The sequence below is a fragment of the Cherax quadricarinatus genome, chromosome 79 (assembly GCF_038502225.1).
Source record: "Cherax quadricarinatus isolate ZL_2023a chromosome 79, ASM3850222v1, whole genome shotgun sequence".
Classification (NCBI taxonomy): Eukaryota; Metazoa; Arthropoda; class Malacostraca; order Decapoda; family Parastacidae; genus Cherax; species Cherax quadricarinatus.
In genome coordinates this window covers 20,829,672-20,849,503 of record NC_091370.1, presented here as the reverse complement: position 1 = coordinate 20,849,503, position 19,832 = coordinate 20,829,672, and the positions used below count along the sequence as shown (strand labels likewise).

The window sequence follows — 19,832 nt, the reverse complement described above, 5'->3', positions numbered from 1 at the left end:
ACTCTCATACATTCCCCTCTTTGCCTCCAAGGACAAAGTTCTCTGTCTCCACAGACTCCTAAGTGCACCACTCACTCTTTTTCCCTCATCAATTCTATGATTCACCTCATCTTTCATAGACCCATCCGCTGACACGTCCACTCCCAAATATCTGAATACGTTCACCTCCTCCATACTCTCTCCCTCCAATCTGATATTCAATCTTTCATCACCTAATCTTTTTGTTATCCTCATAACCTTACTCTTTCCTGTATTCACCTTTAATTTTCTTCTTTTGCACACCCTACCAAATTCATCCACCAATCTCTGCAGCCTCTCTTCAGAATCTCCCAAGAGCACAGTGTCATCAGCAAAGAGCAGCTGTGACAACTCCCACCCTGTGTGTGATTCTTTATCTTTTAACTCCACGCCTCTTGCCAAGACCCTCGCATTTACTTCTCTTACAACCCCATCTATAAATATATTAAACAACCACGGTGACATCACACATCCTTGTCTAAGGCCTACTTTTACTGGGAAAAAATTTCCCTCTTTTCTACATACTCTAACTTGAGCCTCACTATCCTCGTAAAAACTCTTCACTGCTTTCAGTAACCTACCTCCTACACCATACACTTGCAACATCTGCCACATTGCCCCCCTATCCACCCTGTCATACGCCTTTTCCAAATCCATAAATGCCACAAAGACCTCTTTAGCCTTATCTAAATACTGTTCACTTATATGTTTCACTGTAAACACCTGGTCCACACACCCCCTGCCTTTCCTAAAGCCTCCTTGTTCATCTGCTATCCTATTCTCCGTCTTACTCTTAATTCTTTCAATTATAACTCTACCAAACACTTTACCAGGTACACTCAACAGACTTATCCCCCTATAATTTTTGCACTCTCTTTTATCCCCTTTGCCTTTATACAAAGGAACTATGCATGCTCTCTGCCAATCCCTAGGTACCTTACCCTCTTCCATACATTTATTAAATAATTGCACCAACCACTCCAAAACTATATCCCCACCTGCTTTTAACATTTCTATCTTTATCCCATCAATCCCGGCTGCCTTACCCCCTTTCATTTTACCTACTGCCTCACGAACTTCCCCCACACTCACAACTGGCTCTTCCTCACTCCTACAAGATGTTATTCCTCCTTGCCCTATACAAGAAATCACAGCTTCCCTATCTTCATCAACATTTAACAATTCCTCAAAATATTCCCTCCATCTTCCCAATACCTCTAACTCTCCATTTAATAACTCTCCTCTCCTATTTTTAACTGACAAATCCATTTGTTCTCTAGGCTTCCTTAACTTGTTAATCTCACTCCAAAACTTTTTCTTATTTTCAACAAAATTTGTTGATAACAGCTCACCCACTCTCTCATTTGCTCTCTTTTTACATTGCTTCACAACTCTCTTAACCTCTCTCTTTTTCTCCATATAAAGTTTCATCATTTGTTTATTGTGGCAGAAAAATATATGGATGAAGATGTTCTGCTATGTGTAGATCTTATAGCCAGAGCACCATTTGTGAGGAATGCCAAGCAAAATATAATTCAGTGGGGAATGCAGGAGTACTGTGGAAACTTATTAGGTCCTAAAGTTCCACAAGGCAAATATGTCATATGAAGGTCCTAATATTTCCTGGACGGACTGTCTGAGTTTTGCGGACCCTCACATCTACCAAAACACATACATACATACACCCGGGATGGTGAAGGTGGTTGGAAGGTACATTTTAATTGATAGATTTACCCTTCAAGGAGGAGTTAGGCAGTTTATACTGTTAGTAAACTAATATTAGGATTATTAAGGAAACTCTAGATAATAATAATTTAGATAATAATAATGTAACAGATAGGAATAGGCTGTTAATAAAGGCAAACACTAGGTTATATTAGCTAGGGAGAACTGGCAGCCCAAGCTTGAACGACGAGGTGTGGGTCTCAAAGATGCCAGAGCTTCCTTCTAAGATCAGACACAATCAGAATATCAAGTGCTGTGAACAGCACGGCGGCGCCCCCATGTGTCTGCTCATATTAAACCTGGGGAAATCTGGTGGAGGCACCTCGAAGTACCGTAGATGCCCTCCTCCATCAGGCCCATACAGTAAGACAAGACCTCTCTTTCTTTCTCAGTATTCTGGCCAGTTTCTGGGGGAAATTGTGAGTTGAACTGTGGGTCTTTGTGCAGTTGGACACCCAAAGACCAGTACGTACCAGCATCCGCTCTTTGTTAAGCTTAGAAGCTAGTGTCACTTCCTGCATAGTTATACTAGGGGATACTCACCCCCTTGGAATCAGGAATTTCTGAGGAGCAGGCAGGTCACTAATACCGAATGAATATTGCAGGAATTAAGTTTCCGGCTGCACGTGGTCTTGAAGAGGAAGTCCAGAGGAGCTAAAGCTTAAGGAGGTTGATGATTGGGATATATCCTCCAACACCAAGTAAGTTAGTTCTTTATTCATGCATGCAGGCGAGATTTCTTGCAACATCAGTCATTTATGGAAATGTGTCATATAAGCCACTTGTGAGGCTGAGGGACCAGCCTCAGAGCTCGGTGTCAACAGAGCTTGCTAGGGTAGACAACTCACACGGAGGCAGTCTAGACAGATTTGCACAGGTGGTCCTTCGTAACTGTGATGTGGAATAGCTAGGTTAAGTTAACATAGCTAGGCCACAGCTAGGAACCAGAGATTAACAAAGTTAGGTTAAGTTAGCAGATCTAGTAATACCACAGGAGATAGCAAGCAAGGGTACTCCATTAGTAATAGTGAGGATATATTACCAGAAAGAACTGGTGAGAGCTCCATTGTTAGTACTAGTGAGGATAGGAATGAGACAGGAAAACATGCACCAACAGAGAATACAGTCACAAAAACCCAAGGCAAACGGAAACCAAGCCTGTGCACATGTTATGCACTTGGTATCAGCAGGCATGGGAAATCTAGAAAAACAGATGGGACGTGCAACTTTGACCACCCTAGAAAATGCTGTGCCCATATGACAACAGGAAAATGCAAACTCCCTTCCTGTAAGACTTTTCACCCTGAAATGTGTCCCTCTTCAGTACAGGAAAGAAAGTGCTATAACTTAAATTGCCAGGCACACCATCTAAAGGGGACAAAAAGATACAAAACATCCAGACCATTGGAAAACCTGGGTAGCCAAAACCACTCGAGAGGGAGAGGTTTTCTAGTGGCAAGAAGGAAAAAAATGGCAGGAAATAGAAATAGTACACCATATCCAGTCATTTCTGGAGTGGAACCACAATCCATGGCCTCCACTCCAAACCAACAGATACAGATAATAGTGGAGTAAAAAAAACTCCCCCCCCCAGTACCACCAATACCACCAATCTGATGACATTCTTCTTTGCAAATATACAGAGTCTAAAGCCAGCAACGAACAACAAAATACCTTTCATCCGTGGACTGCTTGCAGAGGCAGTTTTCACAGAGACCCACATAAAGGATCACTTGGACAACGAAATATGATAACAGGTTACAACCTATACAGATGCGACAAACTGAACAGGCAAAAGGGGTAGGGGTTGGCCTGTATATCGCTGAGTCACTTATTTGCACAGAACTGCTTAATGCTTCAAATGATGTAATGGAAGTTTTAGCAGTAAAGATCGAGAACCAAAACCAAGTCATTGTGGATGTCTACAAGCCTCCACCTCTTCAAGGGGGGCTCCTTGGCGTGGTGAAGAGGCTCTTGGTCTGAGGAATTAGCCCTGTCGGTCTTCTTCCTCAGACCGAACCTAATTACCCCCCATTCTCCCCTCCCCTATCCCATCCTCCCCATCCTCCCCTTTTTCCATTCCTCCTCCTCCTCCTCACCCCTCCCTTTTGCCCTTCCTCTTTTTAGCCTTCGTGATTTCTCCCACAGGCGCGCTAGTTCCTAGGTAGGGGAAAGGACACCGGGCTCCATCCCATTCCGTTGAGGTTTCTTGGCGGTGGCGTAGTTTGCCGTGGAATCTGGATTGCCTAGGGATGTCCCGATCCCTCTCCGGTATCCCGGAGTAGCTTTGGGTGTCTTTTGGGCGACGGGTGTATCTCTGGAAGCCACCTTTCGGATTCCGGGGGTGGTGGCTGAAGGAGGTATGCTTTGTGGCGGATATCCGGCCGCCCTCTCTTTTGTCCACCGAGGTAGCTCGGCAGATGTGAGGTTGCTATCCCAGATTGCTGGTTTACTGGCATGAAGGGTAGGGTATGGCACGGGTTCCATGCTGCATCTGTGCTACTAGCGGTGTCGAGTCCTCTTGGGCGCGGAGGGAGATTTCTGGCCCTTTCATTCCTCCTAGGAACTATCCCTCCCCGGTCCCCCCCTTTTTTTTTCTTTTTTTTATTTTTATTTTCTTTTCTTCTTTCTTTTTTTTCTTAAAAACAAAAAGAAAGAAGTAACCTAACCATGGCAGCCCTAGTCCATGAACCTGGTACCCCCGGGCCCCTTCTTGATACCGCACCCCGTTCTGACCCCGCCTCGTCTTTGGACCACTCTTCAGACATTCCTCATGCCTCTGTACCTATTGCCGGTGCTGTTTCCTCACCCGCTTCAGGTACTGAGGCCTCGACTGACTCCTTCGATTTATCAGACCTTCGCTCTCCTCTGACTATGCTTCCGGCCTCTCCCTCTACGGTGCGGCAATTTTCAAATCGCCGACCCGTTCCACGTCGGACCAACTCTGGTCCCACGCCTAAACGTCAACGACAATTACCTGCTGATGATACTTCTCCACCTTCACCTTCTCGTTCTTCTCAGAAACGATCGACACGTCCTTCACTACCTTTCCACGCTCAGTTTCAGACTGAACAGTGGACTAAATTCTTCACTTTGCGACCAACTTCCTCTACTGCCTATCTTTCTGACCATAGTATTGGCAAGGCACTCCTACGCCATGTTGGTAAAGATATTTCTTTTCATGCTCTTAAGAGCGGTACGCGCATCATTACCGTACAGAATGCTACCCAGGCTCGTGAGCTCTCTCGTCTTTCCCATATAGATACTGTTCCTGTCACCCTTGAAAAACATCATTCCCTCAATTCTTGTAGTGGTACCGTTATTCTGCCCCATACCATAGTTCAACAAAATTTCCAGACATGTGGCACCGACATTCTAGAACAGCTGGAACTCCAAGATCTCCCAATCCTCAAGGTAGACACTTACGTTCTTCCTGCCCGTGGGCGGAGACGATACCCTAGCAATGTGGCTCGTTTAACTTTTGACAGCCGAGAACTCCCATCCTCCGTTTATATAGCAGGACATCGGTTACAAGTTCGAAAGGTGATCCCTACACCACAACAGTGTAGAAATTGGTGGCGATTTGGCCATCCAGCGAAATATTGCAGATCTATCGCCGAATGCCCAATCTGTGGTGCCGATGACCATTCTAATACGTCTTGCAATCGATCTCCATCTTGCCTTAACTGTCATGAGGCTCACCCTTCGTACTCTCGCCGTTGTCAGGTCTATTTAAACGAGCGGGAAATCCGTTACCTCAAAGAGACAGAAGGTCTCCCTTATGCCATGGCAGTTTCTCATCTCCGCCTCCAAGGGAGACTCCCACGTGTTTCTTATTCCCGTGTTTCAAAACGTCCCCCCACTTCTGGTATCCCATCTTCTACACCCACCTCTGTGGTTACCTCTCCCATAGTCAATCCTGTATCTAATCCTTTTGCTGTCCTCGGCTCAGACGTCCCTACTTCAACGCCTCAGTCTAATCTCGCTTCTTCGAGTTCTCTCTTACAAGCCTCAGTATCGACGAGACCTCGTACGACACCTCTTCCCAATCGTCCCTCTACTTCTCAAAAGTCAAAAAAAGGTCCGGTAACACCTCCTACCCATCTTCCACCTCCTCATTTTACCCTCCCTGTCTCTGTCCCTAGTTCTTCCCCTCTCACTGGCTCAGTTACAAGTGCAGAGGTTCACCCTCCTCCTCGTAATGTACCTTCCTCCCCTGTTCCCTCCCAAGTTTCTTCCTCTTCTGCCACCTCCCAGGTTCCTGTCTCTTCTGTCCCCTGCCACGCTTCTCCAGTTCCCTCCACCCTTTCGCCCCCCCCTACCTTGGTACAGTCCAATACAGTTCCAATCTTTACTCATCCTCCCCCTGCCATTCCCAATATTGTCTCCCATACGACATCTCTGAATTCCGAAACACTTGAAGCAATCTCTGAATATATTGCAGAGACCAAACCATCAATGGACACTGATCCACCTTCCGCTCTTTCTCTCTCCTCTGCTCCATCTGCGCAACTCCTTTCTTCACAGCGCACCGTTCCTTCGCTGCTTGAACATTTTCCACTGCCTCCGCATGTGGACTTTTCTAACCCTTCTAGTCCGTAGGAACCCTTACCTGCGGATTTCAAGTATCTTTATCATTGCCAATCATGGCCTTTTTACAGTGGAATATACGCGGCCTCAGGGGTAATCGGGGTGAGCTTCAGATGTTACTCTCCCAGTTTGCCCCTGTTGGTGTTTGCTTACAGGAGCCAAAATTACACTCTGCTGTTATTTCTCACATCTCAGGCTATAATTTATTGTATTCTTCAGATCCTTTTCCTGATGGGACCTTTAATGAAAGTGCCCTTCTTCTCCGCACTGATATTCCGTACCATCAGCTATTTATTCACACTTCGCTGCATTACACAGCAGCCCGTATCCACTTACATAGGTGGTATACACTCTGTTCTTTATATCTCTCTCCTTCTCGGGCATTATCTATTCCGGATTTTGCCTTCCTTGTTTCGTCATTACCGCCACCGATTCTGTTACTTGGTGATTTTAATGCCCACCATTTCCTCTGGGGAGGGTCTCACTGTGATTCCCGTGGAATTCAGTTAGAGGCTTTTCTTGCCACCCACCCCCTCCATGTTTTAAATACAGGTACTCACACCCATTTTGATCCTCGGACTCATACTCTCTCTTGCATCGATCTCTCAGTTTGCTCTTCCTCCGCCGCATTAGACTTTACTTGGTCTGTTCTCCCGGACTTACATGACAGTGATCATTTCCCAATCATTCTTACTTCCCCTTCATATTCGCCACCTCTTCGCACCCCACGCTGGCAATTTAATCGGGCAAATTGGAACCTTTACTCACACCTGACTGTTTTTAAAGAGGTTCCTTCTTCGTCCTCCATCGATGAGCTTTTACACCTCTTCTCGTCCTCCGTTTTCACCGCAGCTTCTCATTCTATACCCCAAACTTCGGGCAGGCATTCTCAGAAATGCGTGCCTTGGTGGTCTCCTGCTTGTGCTCGTGCAGTACGTTTGAAACGCGCTGCATGGGGCAGGTACCGGTACAATAGAACCACAGAGCGACTCCTTGATTTTAAACAGAAGCGTGCGATTGCTCGCCGTGTCATCCGTGACGCTAAACACACTTGCTGGCGAGATTATGTCTCCACCATCACCTCTGCTTCCTCTATGAGTGCAGTCTGGAAAAAAGTACGAAAACTGAGTGGTAAATATTCTCCTGACCCGGCTCCTGTTCTGCGGGTTGCCGGTGTTGATATAGCAAACCCACTAGATGTTGCCAATGAAATTGGCAATCATCTGGTCCGTATTTCTCAGGGACTCCATCTATGCCCCTCATTTCTTTCCTCAAAGTCTGCCAGAGAGTTAGCACCCTTGGACTTTTCTTCTCTCAGAGAAGAACAGTATAATGTGCCTTTTACACTTCAAGAACTGGAGGCAACACTCTCAGCTTGTCGATCATCGGCAGCTGGGCCCGACGACATTCATATTCGTATGCTACAACATTTACATCAGTCAGCCCTTGCAGTCCTATTACGCCTTTACAATCTTATTTGGTCACAAGGAGTTCTTCCACAGCTGTGGAAATCCGCCATTGTTCTCCCTTTCCGCAAACCAGGCACTACGGGACATGAAACCTCCCACTATCGTCCCATTGCTCTTACCAGTGCAGTTTGCAAAGTAATGGAACGTCTAGTAAATAGACGTTTAGTGTGGTATTTAGAGACACACAACAGTCTCTCCACTCGTCAATATGGCTTTCGTAAGGGACGTTCTACCATAGACCCCTTACTGCGCTTGGATACGTATGTTCGTAATGCCTTTGCGAATAACCACTCAGTTATTGCCATATTTTTTGACCTTGAGAAGGCATATGACACAACTTGGAGGTATAATATTTTAGCCCAAGCCCACTCCTTAGGCCTTCGAGGCAATCTACCATCCTTCCTTAAGAACTTTTTAACTGACAGGCATTTCCGTGTTCGGGTTAATAATGTGCTCTCCCCGGACTTTATCCAAGCTGAAGGTGTCCCCCAGGGATGTGTTCTGAGCACAACACTTTTTCTCCTTGCTATTAATGATTTGGCCTCTAGTCTTCCATCAAATATTTGGTCATCACTCTATGTTGATGACTTCGCTATTGCCTGTGCAGGCGCTGACTGTCACCTCCTTACAGTTTCTCTCCAGCATGCAGTCGACCGTGTTTCCAATTGGGCCACCACACATGGGTTTAAATTTTCCTGCACTAAAACCCACCAAATCACTTTCACTAGACGCTCTGTCATCTCTGATCATCCTTTGTACCTCTATGGCTCACGTATCCCTGAACGTGATACAGTCAAGTTTCTGGGCCTCCTCTTTGATCGTAGGTTATCCTGGAAACCTCACATTACCTCTCTGAAGGCAACTTGTCACAGCCGGCTGAACCTTCTTAAAACCCTTGCTCATCTTTCGTGGGGAGCTGATCGTCGAACCCTCCTTCACCTACATTCCACCCTTATTTTATCGAAACTTGATTATGGTGACCAGATCTATTCAGCGGCATCTCCTGCTACTCTCTCTAGCCTTAACCCCATTCATCACCAAGGATTATGTTTATGCCTTGGTGCTTTTCGCTCTTCCCCTGTCGAAAGCCTCTATGCAGAAGCGAACGTTCCATCCTTATCCGATCGCCGTGATGCCCATTGCCTGCGCTACTATGTACGCTCTCATGATCTCCGCAATCCTTCCATTTATAGAATGGTCACTGATATTAGTAGACATTCTTTATTTGTTCGCCGCCCCTGCTTACTCCGTCCCTTCTCTCTTCGCCTTCATTCGCTCTTGTCTTCTCTTCAACTACCACCTTTCTATGTACATGTAGCATCTCACTTTTCCCTACCCCCCTGGGAAGTTCCAGCTGTTCGAGTCTGTTCTTTCTCCCTCCCTTGCTCGAAAGCCCAACTGTCTACGGTCGCTTCCCGCTCTCTTTTTCTTGACCACTTTCACTCTCATTCTCATGCCATTGCTGTGTACACAGATGGCTCTAAGTCTTCTGACGGCGTAGGATTCGCAGCAGTGTTTCCGGACAGCGTCGTACAAGGGCATTTACTATCTTCAGCTAGTATTTTTACTGCTGAATTATATGCCATCCTTACAGCACTTATCCGTATTGCATCTATGCCTGTGTCATCATTTGTGGTTGTCTCAGACTCCCTTAGTGCTTTACAGGCTATACAAAAATTTGATACACCTCACCCCTTAGTCCTCTGTATCCAACTTTGGCTACGCCGCATCTTTACTAAGCATAAAGATATTGTTTTTTGTTGGGTCCCTGGTCATGTTGACGTACAGGGCAATGAACAGGCAGACACTGCTGCGCGGTCAGCAGTACATGACCTACCAGTTTCTTATAGAGGTACTCCATGTACGGACTATTTTGCTGTAATATCTTCCCACCTTCACACCCGTTGGCAACAACGTTGGTCTACTATGCTCGGCAACAAACTTCAGTCTATTAAACCGAGTATAGGTTACTGGCCGTCTTCTTATCACCAGTGTCGAGGTTGGGAGACTACTCTCTCCCGTCTTCGCATTGGCCATACTCGTCTTACTCATGGATATCTCATGGAGAGGCGTCTTGCTCCTCTCTGTGAGAATTGCCAAGCTCCATTATCAGTTAGCCACATTCTGTTGGACTGCCCACTTTATCAACGAGCACGCAGAATTTACCTCTGTCGTCGTCTTCGCCCCGCTGCTCTCTCTTTACCTTCCCTTCTCGCTGATGGACCCACCTTTCATCCGGACTCTCTCATTGACTTTTTGACAACGACTGACTTACTTCACAAATTCTGATACTTTCAGCCCTTTCTACTTGTATCTCTTGCTACCCTCTACCCCCGTACTATCCCCTGCCCCGCTGTTTTCTGTAACCTGCTGATCATCCCCCCTCCCTTCTGCCATCCAATTCCCTTGCTTCCTTCCCTACCCTGCAGCGCTGTATAGCCCTTGTGGCTTAGCGCTTCTTTTTGATTATAATAATAATAATACAAGCCTCCAGATGCAACGTCCCAACAATTCCAGGAACAGCTGTTGAAAATTGACCACTGTCTGGAATATCTTCCAGCTCCTGCCCCGAACATCTTGCTCCTGGGGGATTTCAACTTGAGGCACTTAAAATGGAGGAATATAAAAAATAATGTTGTTGCAGTGATAACATCAGGAGGCAGCTCAGACGAGAACTCACAGACGAGCTTTTAAATCTCTGTACAAAATTCAACTTAAACCAGTGAATAATAGAGCCTACTAGACTGGAGAATAGACTGGACCTCATCTTCACTAACAATAATGATCTGATGCGAAATGTCACCATATCGAAAACAATATACTCCGATGACAACATAATCGAGGTTCAGACATGTATGCGCAGAGCATCAGACCGACAAAATGAGATCAGTCACGAGGGAGCATTCACCAAATTCAACTTCAATAACAAGAACATAAAGTGGGACCAAGTAAACCAAGTCCTAAGCAATATATGCTGGGAAGATAGACCAAGCAACACAGACCCCAACTTATGCGTAGAACAGATTAACTCTGTGGCACTCAATGTATGCTCGAGGCATTTTCCTTTAAGAAAAAGGAGTAGACATAAAATAGAAAGAGACAGGTGCTCCCTTTACAGGCGACGGAAAAGAATAATAGAGCCGCCAAAAGAGGCCAATATATCTGAAATGCGTAGGGAGTCACTGGTCAGAGAAATAGCAAACATCAAACTAAAGCTAAAGGAATCTTATAGGAGTCAGAAATCGCTGGAAGAACTAAAAGCCATAAAAGAAATCGAAAAAAACCCAAAGTATTTCTTCTCCTATGCCAAATCAAAGTCGAAAACAACATCCAGTATTGGGCCGCTACTTGAACAAGATGGGTCCTACACAGATGACAGAAAGGAAATGAGTGAACTACTCAAGTCCCAATATGACTCAGTTTTTAGCAAGCCGCTAACCAGACTGAGAGTCGAAGATTTAAAAGAATTTTTCATGAGTGAGCCACAGATATTAGTAAACACAAGCCTATCTGATGTTATTCTGACACCAAATGACTTCGAACAGGCGATAAATGACATGCCCATGCACTCTGCCACAGGGCCAGACTCATAGAACTCCGTGTTCATCAAGAACTGCAAGAAGCCCTTATCACATGCTTTTACCATCCTACTGAGAGGGAGCATGGACACGGGGATCGTCCCACAGTTACTAAAAACAACAGACATAGCCCCACTCCACAAAGGGGGCAGCAAAGCAATAGCAATGAACTACAGACCAATAGCACTAACATTCCATATCATAAAAATCTTTGAAAGGGTCCTAAGAAGCAAGATCGCCACCCATCAATTACACAACCCAGGGCAACATGGGTTTAGAGCAGGTCGCTCCTGTCTGTCCCAACTACTGGATCACTACGACAAGGTTCTAGATACACTAGAAGACAAAAAGAATGCAGATGTAATATATAAAGACTTTGCAAAAGCTTTCAACAAGTGTGACGATGGCGTAATAGTGCACAAAATGCATGATGAAGGAATAACAGGAAAAGTTCGTAGATGGATCTATAATTTCCTCACAAACAGAACACAAAGAGTAGTAGTCAACAGAGTAAAGTCTGAGGCGGCTACGGCGAAAAGCTCTGTTCCGCAAAGCACAGTACTCGCTCCCATCTTGTTTCTCATCCTCATATCTGACATAAACAAGGATGTCAGCCACAGCACCGTGTCTCCCTTTGCAGATGACATTCGAATCTGCATAACAGTGTCTTCCATTGCAGACACTGCAAGGCTCCAGGCGGACATCAACTAAATCTTTCAGTGGGCTGCAGAAAACAACATGAAGTTCAACAATGAGAAATTTCAGTTACTCCGATATGGTAAACATGAAGAAATTAAAACTTCATCAGAGTACAAAACAAATTCTGGCCACAAAATAGAGCGAAAAACCAACTTTAAAGACCTGGGAGTGATCATGTCGAAGGATCTCACCTTCAAGGACCATAATGTTGCATCAATCACATCTGCTAGAAAAATGACACGATGGATAATGAGAACCTTCAAAACTAGGGATGCCAGGCCCATGATGACACTCTTCAGGTCACTTGTTCTATCTAGGCCGGAATATTGGTGCACACTAACAGCACCTTTCAAGGCAGGTGAAATTGCTGACCTAGAAAATATACAGAGAACCTTCAAGGTGCACATAACAGAGATAAAACACCTCAGTTACTGGAAGCACTTGACGTTCCTGAACCTGCACTCCCTGGAATGCAGGCAGGAGACATACATGATTATATACACTTGGAAAATCTTAGAGGGACTAATACCGAACTTGCACATGAAAATCACTCACTACAAAAGCAAAAGACTCGGCAGACGATGCAACATCCCCCAAATGAAAAATAGGGGTGTCACTAGCACGTTAAGAGACAACACAATAAATGTCAGGGGTCCAAGACTGCTCAACTACCTCCCAGCATACGTAAGGGGAATTACCAATAGACCCCTGGCTGTCTTCAAGCAGGCAATGGACAAGCACCTAAGGTCTGTACCTGACCAGCTGTGGCTCATACGTTGGATTGCGTGCAGCCAGCAGTAACAGCCTGGATGATCAGGCTTTGATCCACCATGAGGCCTGGTGACAGACTGGGCTGTGGGGGCATTGACCCCCGGAACTCTATCCATGTATATTCCAGCTAGGCCCAGAGACTTACACAGAGGTACATAATGCGTCCTGCGTGCCTCGTTGTGCTCCGTGTTTTCTCGTGTTTTCACGGTCGCTCTTACGTGCTAGAACTTTAATTTGTGCCATCAATCCTATGCGATACATCCCTCTAGCGCCTGGAACCAATCTTTGGGCGGAAAACATTATATACTGAGTCAAAAATGGAGAATTAGTGTGCACTACCTAGCAGAGTTTACTGCCAGAGGGGAAACATAGGCCTAGTGTGCTGTGTGCAAAATAATAATAATAGAACTTTTTTTTGTCAGAGGAAAGAAAATCTCCCTGATAACATTGTGTATACATAGTGTATAGTGTATACTACAGTGGCTCCCTAGTATATAGATAAGAAATGCTAAAGTGTCATTTGAAAACAGGTGAATTTGTAAATAAAGTGATAAGCCTATAGAGGCAGGTGCCAGAAGTCGCCAGAAACTTACCACACTGGTCAGCTGTTTTAATAATCTTCCTGGCCTGCTAGTGCACTCGCATATAATCTAGTGATACCAGTGAATAGCAGAATACAGTGTTGTAGTAGCAACTAACCAGTGTTATAATGGTACTTAGTGGAGTGGAGTGACTTTCATTAGTTTCTTTTTTCTTGAAATGCCAGACGTTACTGTGAATTTCATATAACCTTTAGTTACCAGCGGTCGCAATATACACAACGAGAACCAAGTATTACTACAGAAAAAGCGTCTTTCCTCCAAAATTTCCACCAGTCAACTATAGCGATAATATAGCATTTATTGTGGTGGAGACGGAAAAAAACTAGAAAAGCTAGATACAGTGATCGATAAACAAGGGTTGAGGCTCGACCGTTCATCATTGTAGGAGCTGCCAGCAGTCACCGGTTCTTCAACACACAAGTTACTACTTTTGTATCAATCAAATCACATATTACTCGGGTAGATAATTTCCAGTAGATCCTTCATGTGTTAGCCCAAATCACCGACAAGTATGTTTTAAATAAGTGACCCACTGATCAGATCAGACTGGTTCCGAACCCTTGACTGGTCGAACCCTCGACTGGTCCGAACCCTTTGACCGGTTTCAAACAGATTCGTTGGACAATAAAGCAGACTGTAAACAGATGGGGCTGTAGGCGTCCTTATCAAACACAAATAATAAATATAAAACAGGATCCTACACCGGTAAGCTGTCCTTAACCCTTAAACGGTGCAAACGTATATATGTTCACATGTGTAGCGCCCGAAACGTATATATACGTTTTATTTTTCATTCATTAAAAATTAGCACGATAGGCCTGAGTCACCTAGACATGAGAGAATGGGTGTGCGCACTCAGTGTGCGCAGTATACAAAAAATCTGGGACGCCTGGGTACCACATGGTAGGACCAGTTACATTCAGCTCCATCCTGGGTCAACATCATGGCACATCCTCGTGATTCACTCACGCCTCGTTGTATTAACACTCTACTATTCGAGGAAAGTAATAGAGATCATGAGTTTAGTGGATCTGACACCAATGGGGCCAGTAATATTCAAGGAATTAGTGAAAATATCGACGATAACCCAGATGACCCCCAGCCCATCACATCTGGGGTAACGACACCTGTCCTAGGGCCAAGCACCTCTGGGGTAGCCAGTGTGGCCACATCAGACCCTAGGCCAAGCACTTCTGGGGTGGCCAGTGTGGCCACAGAAGACCCTGGGCCAAGCACCTCTGGAGTGGCAAGTGTTACCTATAGGCAACTTCGCAAGAGGAAACTATAATTTTCCCGGCGTTTTAGTAGTGATAGTGATGATGAGATTGATTTTATGCCAATTGAGGATTCGTCTAGTGATAGTAACGTTCATTATTCACCAGTGAAGCGTACTTTTAGGCGTCGTTATCTACGTTCAGGCAGTGTGCCATATGCAATCCCCAAGGGTCGTGGCAGGTCACGATCCAAAACCCCGGCCACTGATAGTGAAAGTGATCAGGAAGGGGAGTATGCGGGGATGGAGGAAGTAGTGGTGGGTGGCATGGTGCCTGGACCACATGGCGCAGTGGGTGGACAGACAAAGGACCGCACGGCACCCTCTCAACCATGTGCTGCCTCCACTCCTCTCCCTCCTCCTCCTGCCCCACCTCGCCCCATGCCACAGGTCCACCCTGCACCATGTGATCGTGAGTGGAACTGGACACAAAGTATATTCGTGCCACAGCCTTGTGATTTTGATACTAGTGGAAGTGGTATCCAGCCAGAATGTCCCATAACGAATGAGTCTACAGAGTTAGACTATTTCCAGTTGTACTTTGACGAGCCTATAATGAACTTGATAGTGAGTCAGACAAACATTTATTACCAATATGTCATGAACAACACAACAGAGGTTGGAGAATCATCACGGCTGCACAGGTGGAAAGACACAACAGTGGCTGAAATGTATTTATTCCTTGCCACTGTCAAGCTTATGCCACATATCTATAAGAACAATATACGTAATTACTGGTCTACAGACCACTTTATCAGTACTCCAGTTTTCCGTGACCTCCTTCCCTGCAACAGATTCACTCTGTTGCTACGAATGTTGCACTTTGCAGACAGAAATACGCCAGATAGAAATGACCTTCTATACAAAATCCGGGAAGTGTTTATGTATTTGAAGCAGAAATTCAGTGTATACTTTTATCCCTTCAAGAACATTGTTTTTGATGAGTCCTTGATTCTGTTCAAGGGACGTCTCTCATTCAAGCAATATATACCGAGCAAACGTAATCGCTTTGGTATAAAACTTTTTGTTATATGTGACTGTGAGAGTGGTCTTGTGTTGGATGTAATTGTATACACAGGGAAAAACACACTCGATGATGACAGAAGGATGTTGGGCATTTCTGGTGATGTTGTTCGCAGGATGATGGAATCATACCTTGGCAAGGGCTATACATTGTACACAGACAACTGGTATACAAGCCCTATGCTTGCTGATTTCCTACGTGTGAACAATACTGATATATGTGGAACAGTTAGAAGGAATAGGAAACAAATGCCAAGGTTCACTGGAGGCAGTGTTGAAGGTGAAGTGCAAGTGTTTCATGCTAATGACATCACGGCACTGACGTGGCATTACAAATGAGACGTGACATTGCTATCAACCATCCACAGAAACGAGATGGTACAAACAGACAGACTGAGCAAGTTCAACAACGAACCTATTGTGAAGCCACTTGCTGTCGTGGACTATACGAACAACATGCGACTAGTTGACAAGTGTGACATGATGATAGGGTTTGTTGACTGTGTGCGTAGGAGTCGCAAGTGGTACATAAAACTGTTTTTTCACCTTGTAGACATTGCAGTGCTCAATGCATTCAATATGTAGGAAGTAAAGACTGGAAAACGACAACGTTTTGCAGATTTCTCTCTGAATCTCGTCAAACAGATTGCAAGAAAGTGTGGTACCACACCTGTACCTTCCCCTCAACAGCGACCTGTCACACCACAACCTGTCCCCCAACCACAGCCAGTGGGGGAAGTGCCAGACCGAATCACTCCTAACTGTCACTATCTGATACCAATACCACCTACCCAAAAGAAGAATGCCCAGAAAAAATGCATTGTGTGTGCTACCACCAGAAAACGACCACAACAGCGGAAGGACACACGATTCATGTGTCACCAGTGTGGGGTGGCACTCTGTATGTATCCATGCTTCATGGAGTATCATACAATTGTGGAGTTCTAGAAACATAAGTGGGACATGTAAATACTTGTATATAGTTTTAGATAATAATGTGTGATTCAGCCAGGTGTGCAAAATCACCTGTCAGTGTGTACATGTGTGTTTATTACCTGGAGTTTACCTGGAGAGAGTTCCGGGGGTCAACGCCCCCGCGGCCCGGTCTGTGACCAGGCCTCCTGGTGGATCAGAGCCTGATCAACCAGGCTGTTGCTGCTGGCTGCACACAAACCAACGTACGAGCCACAGCCCAGCTGATCAGAAACTGACTTTAGGTGCTTGTCCAGTGCCAGCTTGAAGACTGCCAGGGGTCTGTTGGTAATCCCCCTTATGTGTGCTGGGAGGCAGTTGAACAGTCTCGGGTCCCTGACACTTATTGTATGGTCTCTTAACGTGCTAGTGACACCCCTGCTTTTCATTGGGGGGATGGTGCATCGTCTGCCAAGTCTTTTGCTTTCGTAGTGAATGATTTTCGTGTGCAAGTTCGGTACTAGTCCCTCTAGGATTTTCCAGGTGTATATAATCATGTATCTCTCCCTCCTGCGTTCCAGGGAATACAGGTTTAGGAACCTCAAGCGCTCCCAATAATTGAGGTGTTTTATCTCCGTTATGCGCGCTGTGAAAGTTCTCTGTACATTTTCTAGGTCGGCAATTTCACCTGCCTTGAAAGGTGCTGTTAGTGTGCAGCAATATTCCAGCCTAGATAGAACAAGTGACCTGAAGAGTGTCATCATGGGCTTGGCCTCCCTAGTTTTGAAGGTTCTCATTATCCATCCTGTCATTTCTCTAGCAGATGCGATTGATACAATGTTATGGTCCTTGAAGGTGAGATCCTCCGACATGATCACTCCCAGGTCTTTGACGTTGGTGTTTCGCTCTATTTTGTGGCCAGAATTTGTTTTGTACTCTGATGAAGATTTAATTTCCTCATGTTTACCATATCTGAGTAATTGAAATTTCTCATCGTTGAACTTCATATTGTTTTCTGCAGCCCACTGAAAGATTTGGTTGATGTCCGCCTGGAGCTTTGTAGTGTCTGCAATGGAAGACACTGTCATGCAGATTCGGGTGTCATCTGCAAAGGAAGACACGGTGCTGAGGCTGACATCCTTGTCTATGTCGGATATGAGGATGAGGAACAAGATGGGAGCGAGTACTGTGCCTTGTGGAACAGAGCTTTTCACCGTAGCTGCCTCGGACTTTACACTGTTGACGACTACTCTCTGTGTTCTGTTAGTGAGGAAATTATAGATCCATCGACCGACTTTTCCTGTTATTCCTTTAGCACGCATTTTGTGCGCTATTACGCCATGGTCACACTTGTCGAAGGCTTTTGCAAAGACTGTATATATTACATCTGCATTCTTTTTGTCTTCTAGTGCATTTAGGACCTTGTCGTAGTAATCCAATAGTTGAGACAGACAGGAGCGACCTGTTCTAAACCCATGTTGCCCTGGGTTGTGTAACTGATGGGTTTCTAGATGGGTGGTGATCTTGCTTCTTAGGACCCTTTCAAAGATTTTTATGATATGGGATGTTAGTGCTATTGGTCTGTAGTTCTTTGCTGTTGCTTTACTGCCCCCTTTGTGGAGTGGGGCTATGTCTGTTGTTTTTAGTAACTGTGGGACGACCCCCGTGTCCATGCTCCCTCTCCATAGGATGGAAAAGGCTCGTGATAGGGGCTTCTTGCAGTTCTTGATGAACACAGAGCTCCATGAGTCTGGCCCTAAGGCAGAGTGCATGGGCATGTCATTTATCGCCTGTTCGAAGTCATTTGGCGTCAGGATAACATCGGATAGGCTTGTGTTAATCAAATTTTGTGGCTCATAAAAAAAATCATTTTGATCTTCGACTCTCAGTCTGGTTAGCGGCTTGCTAAAAACTGAGTCATATTGGGACTTGAGTAGCTCACTCATTTCCTTGCTGTCATCTGTGTAGGACCCATCTTGTTTAAGTAGGGGCCCAATACTGGGCGTTTACCTGGAGTTTACCTGGAGAGAGTTCCGGGGGTCAACGCCCCCGCGGCCCGGTCTGAGACCAGGCCTCCTGGTGGATCAGAGCCTGATCAACCAGGCTGTTGCTGCTGGCTGCACGCAAACCAACATACGAGCCATAGCCCGGCTGATCCGGAACTGACTTTAGGTGCTTGTCCAGTGCCAGCTTGAAGACTGCCAGGGGTCTGTTGGTAATCCCCCTTATGTGTGCTGGGAGGCAGTTGAACAGTCTCGGGCCCCTGACACTTATTGTATGGTCTCTTAACGTGCTAGTGACACCCCTGCTTTTCATTGGGGGGATGGTGCATCGTCTGCCAAGTCTTTTGCTTTCGTAGTGGGTGATTTTCGTGTGCAAGTTCGGTACTAGTCCCTCTAGGATTTTCCAGGTGTATATAATCATGTATCTCTCCCTCCTGCGTTCCAGGGAATACAGGTTTAGGAACCTCAAGCGCTCCCAATAATTGAGGTGTTTTATCTCCGTTATGCGTGCCGTGAAAGTTCTCTGTACATTTTCTAGGTCGGCAATTTCACCTGCCTTGAAAGGTGCTGTTAGTGTGCAGCAATATTCCAGCCTAGATAGAACAAGTGACCTGAAGAGTGTCATCATGGGCTTGGCCTCCCTAGTTTTGAAGGTTCTCATTATCCATCCTGTCATTTTTCTAGCAGATGCGATTGATACAATGTTATGGTCCTTGAAGGTGAGATCCTCCGACATGATCACTCCCAGGTCTTTGACGTTGGTGTTTCGCTCTATTTTGTGGCCAGAATTTGTTTTGTACTCTGATGAAGATTTAATTTCCTCATGTTTACCATATCTGAGTAATTGAAATTTCTCATCGTTGAACTTCATATTGTTTTCTGCAGCCCACTGAAAGATTTGGTTGATGTCTGCCTGGAGCTTTGCAGTGTCTGCAATGGAAGACACTGTCATGCAGATTCGGGTGTCATCTGCAAAGGAAGACACGGTGCTGTGGCTGACATCCTTGTCTATGTCGGATATAAGGATGAGGAACAAGATGGGAGCGAGTACTGTGCCTTGTGGAACAGAGCTTTTCACCGTAGCTGCCTCGGACTTTACTCTGTTGACGACTACTCTCTGTGTTCTGTTAGTGAGGAAATTATAGATCCATCGACCGACTTTTCCTGTT

General features: G+C 45.4%; 1 pseudogene; it reads left to right on the top strand.

The window, feature by feature from the left end:
• The first annotated feature begins 14,313 nt into the window (after positions 1–14,313).
• LOC138855045 (piggyBac transposable element-derived protein 4-like) lies at positions 14,314–16,606 on the top strand (annotated as a pseudogene).
• The last annotated feature ends 3,226 nt before the right edge of the window (positions 16,607–19,832 follow it).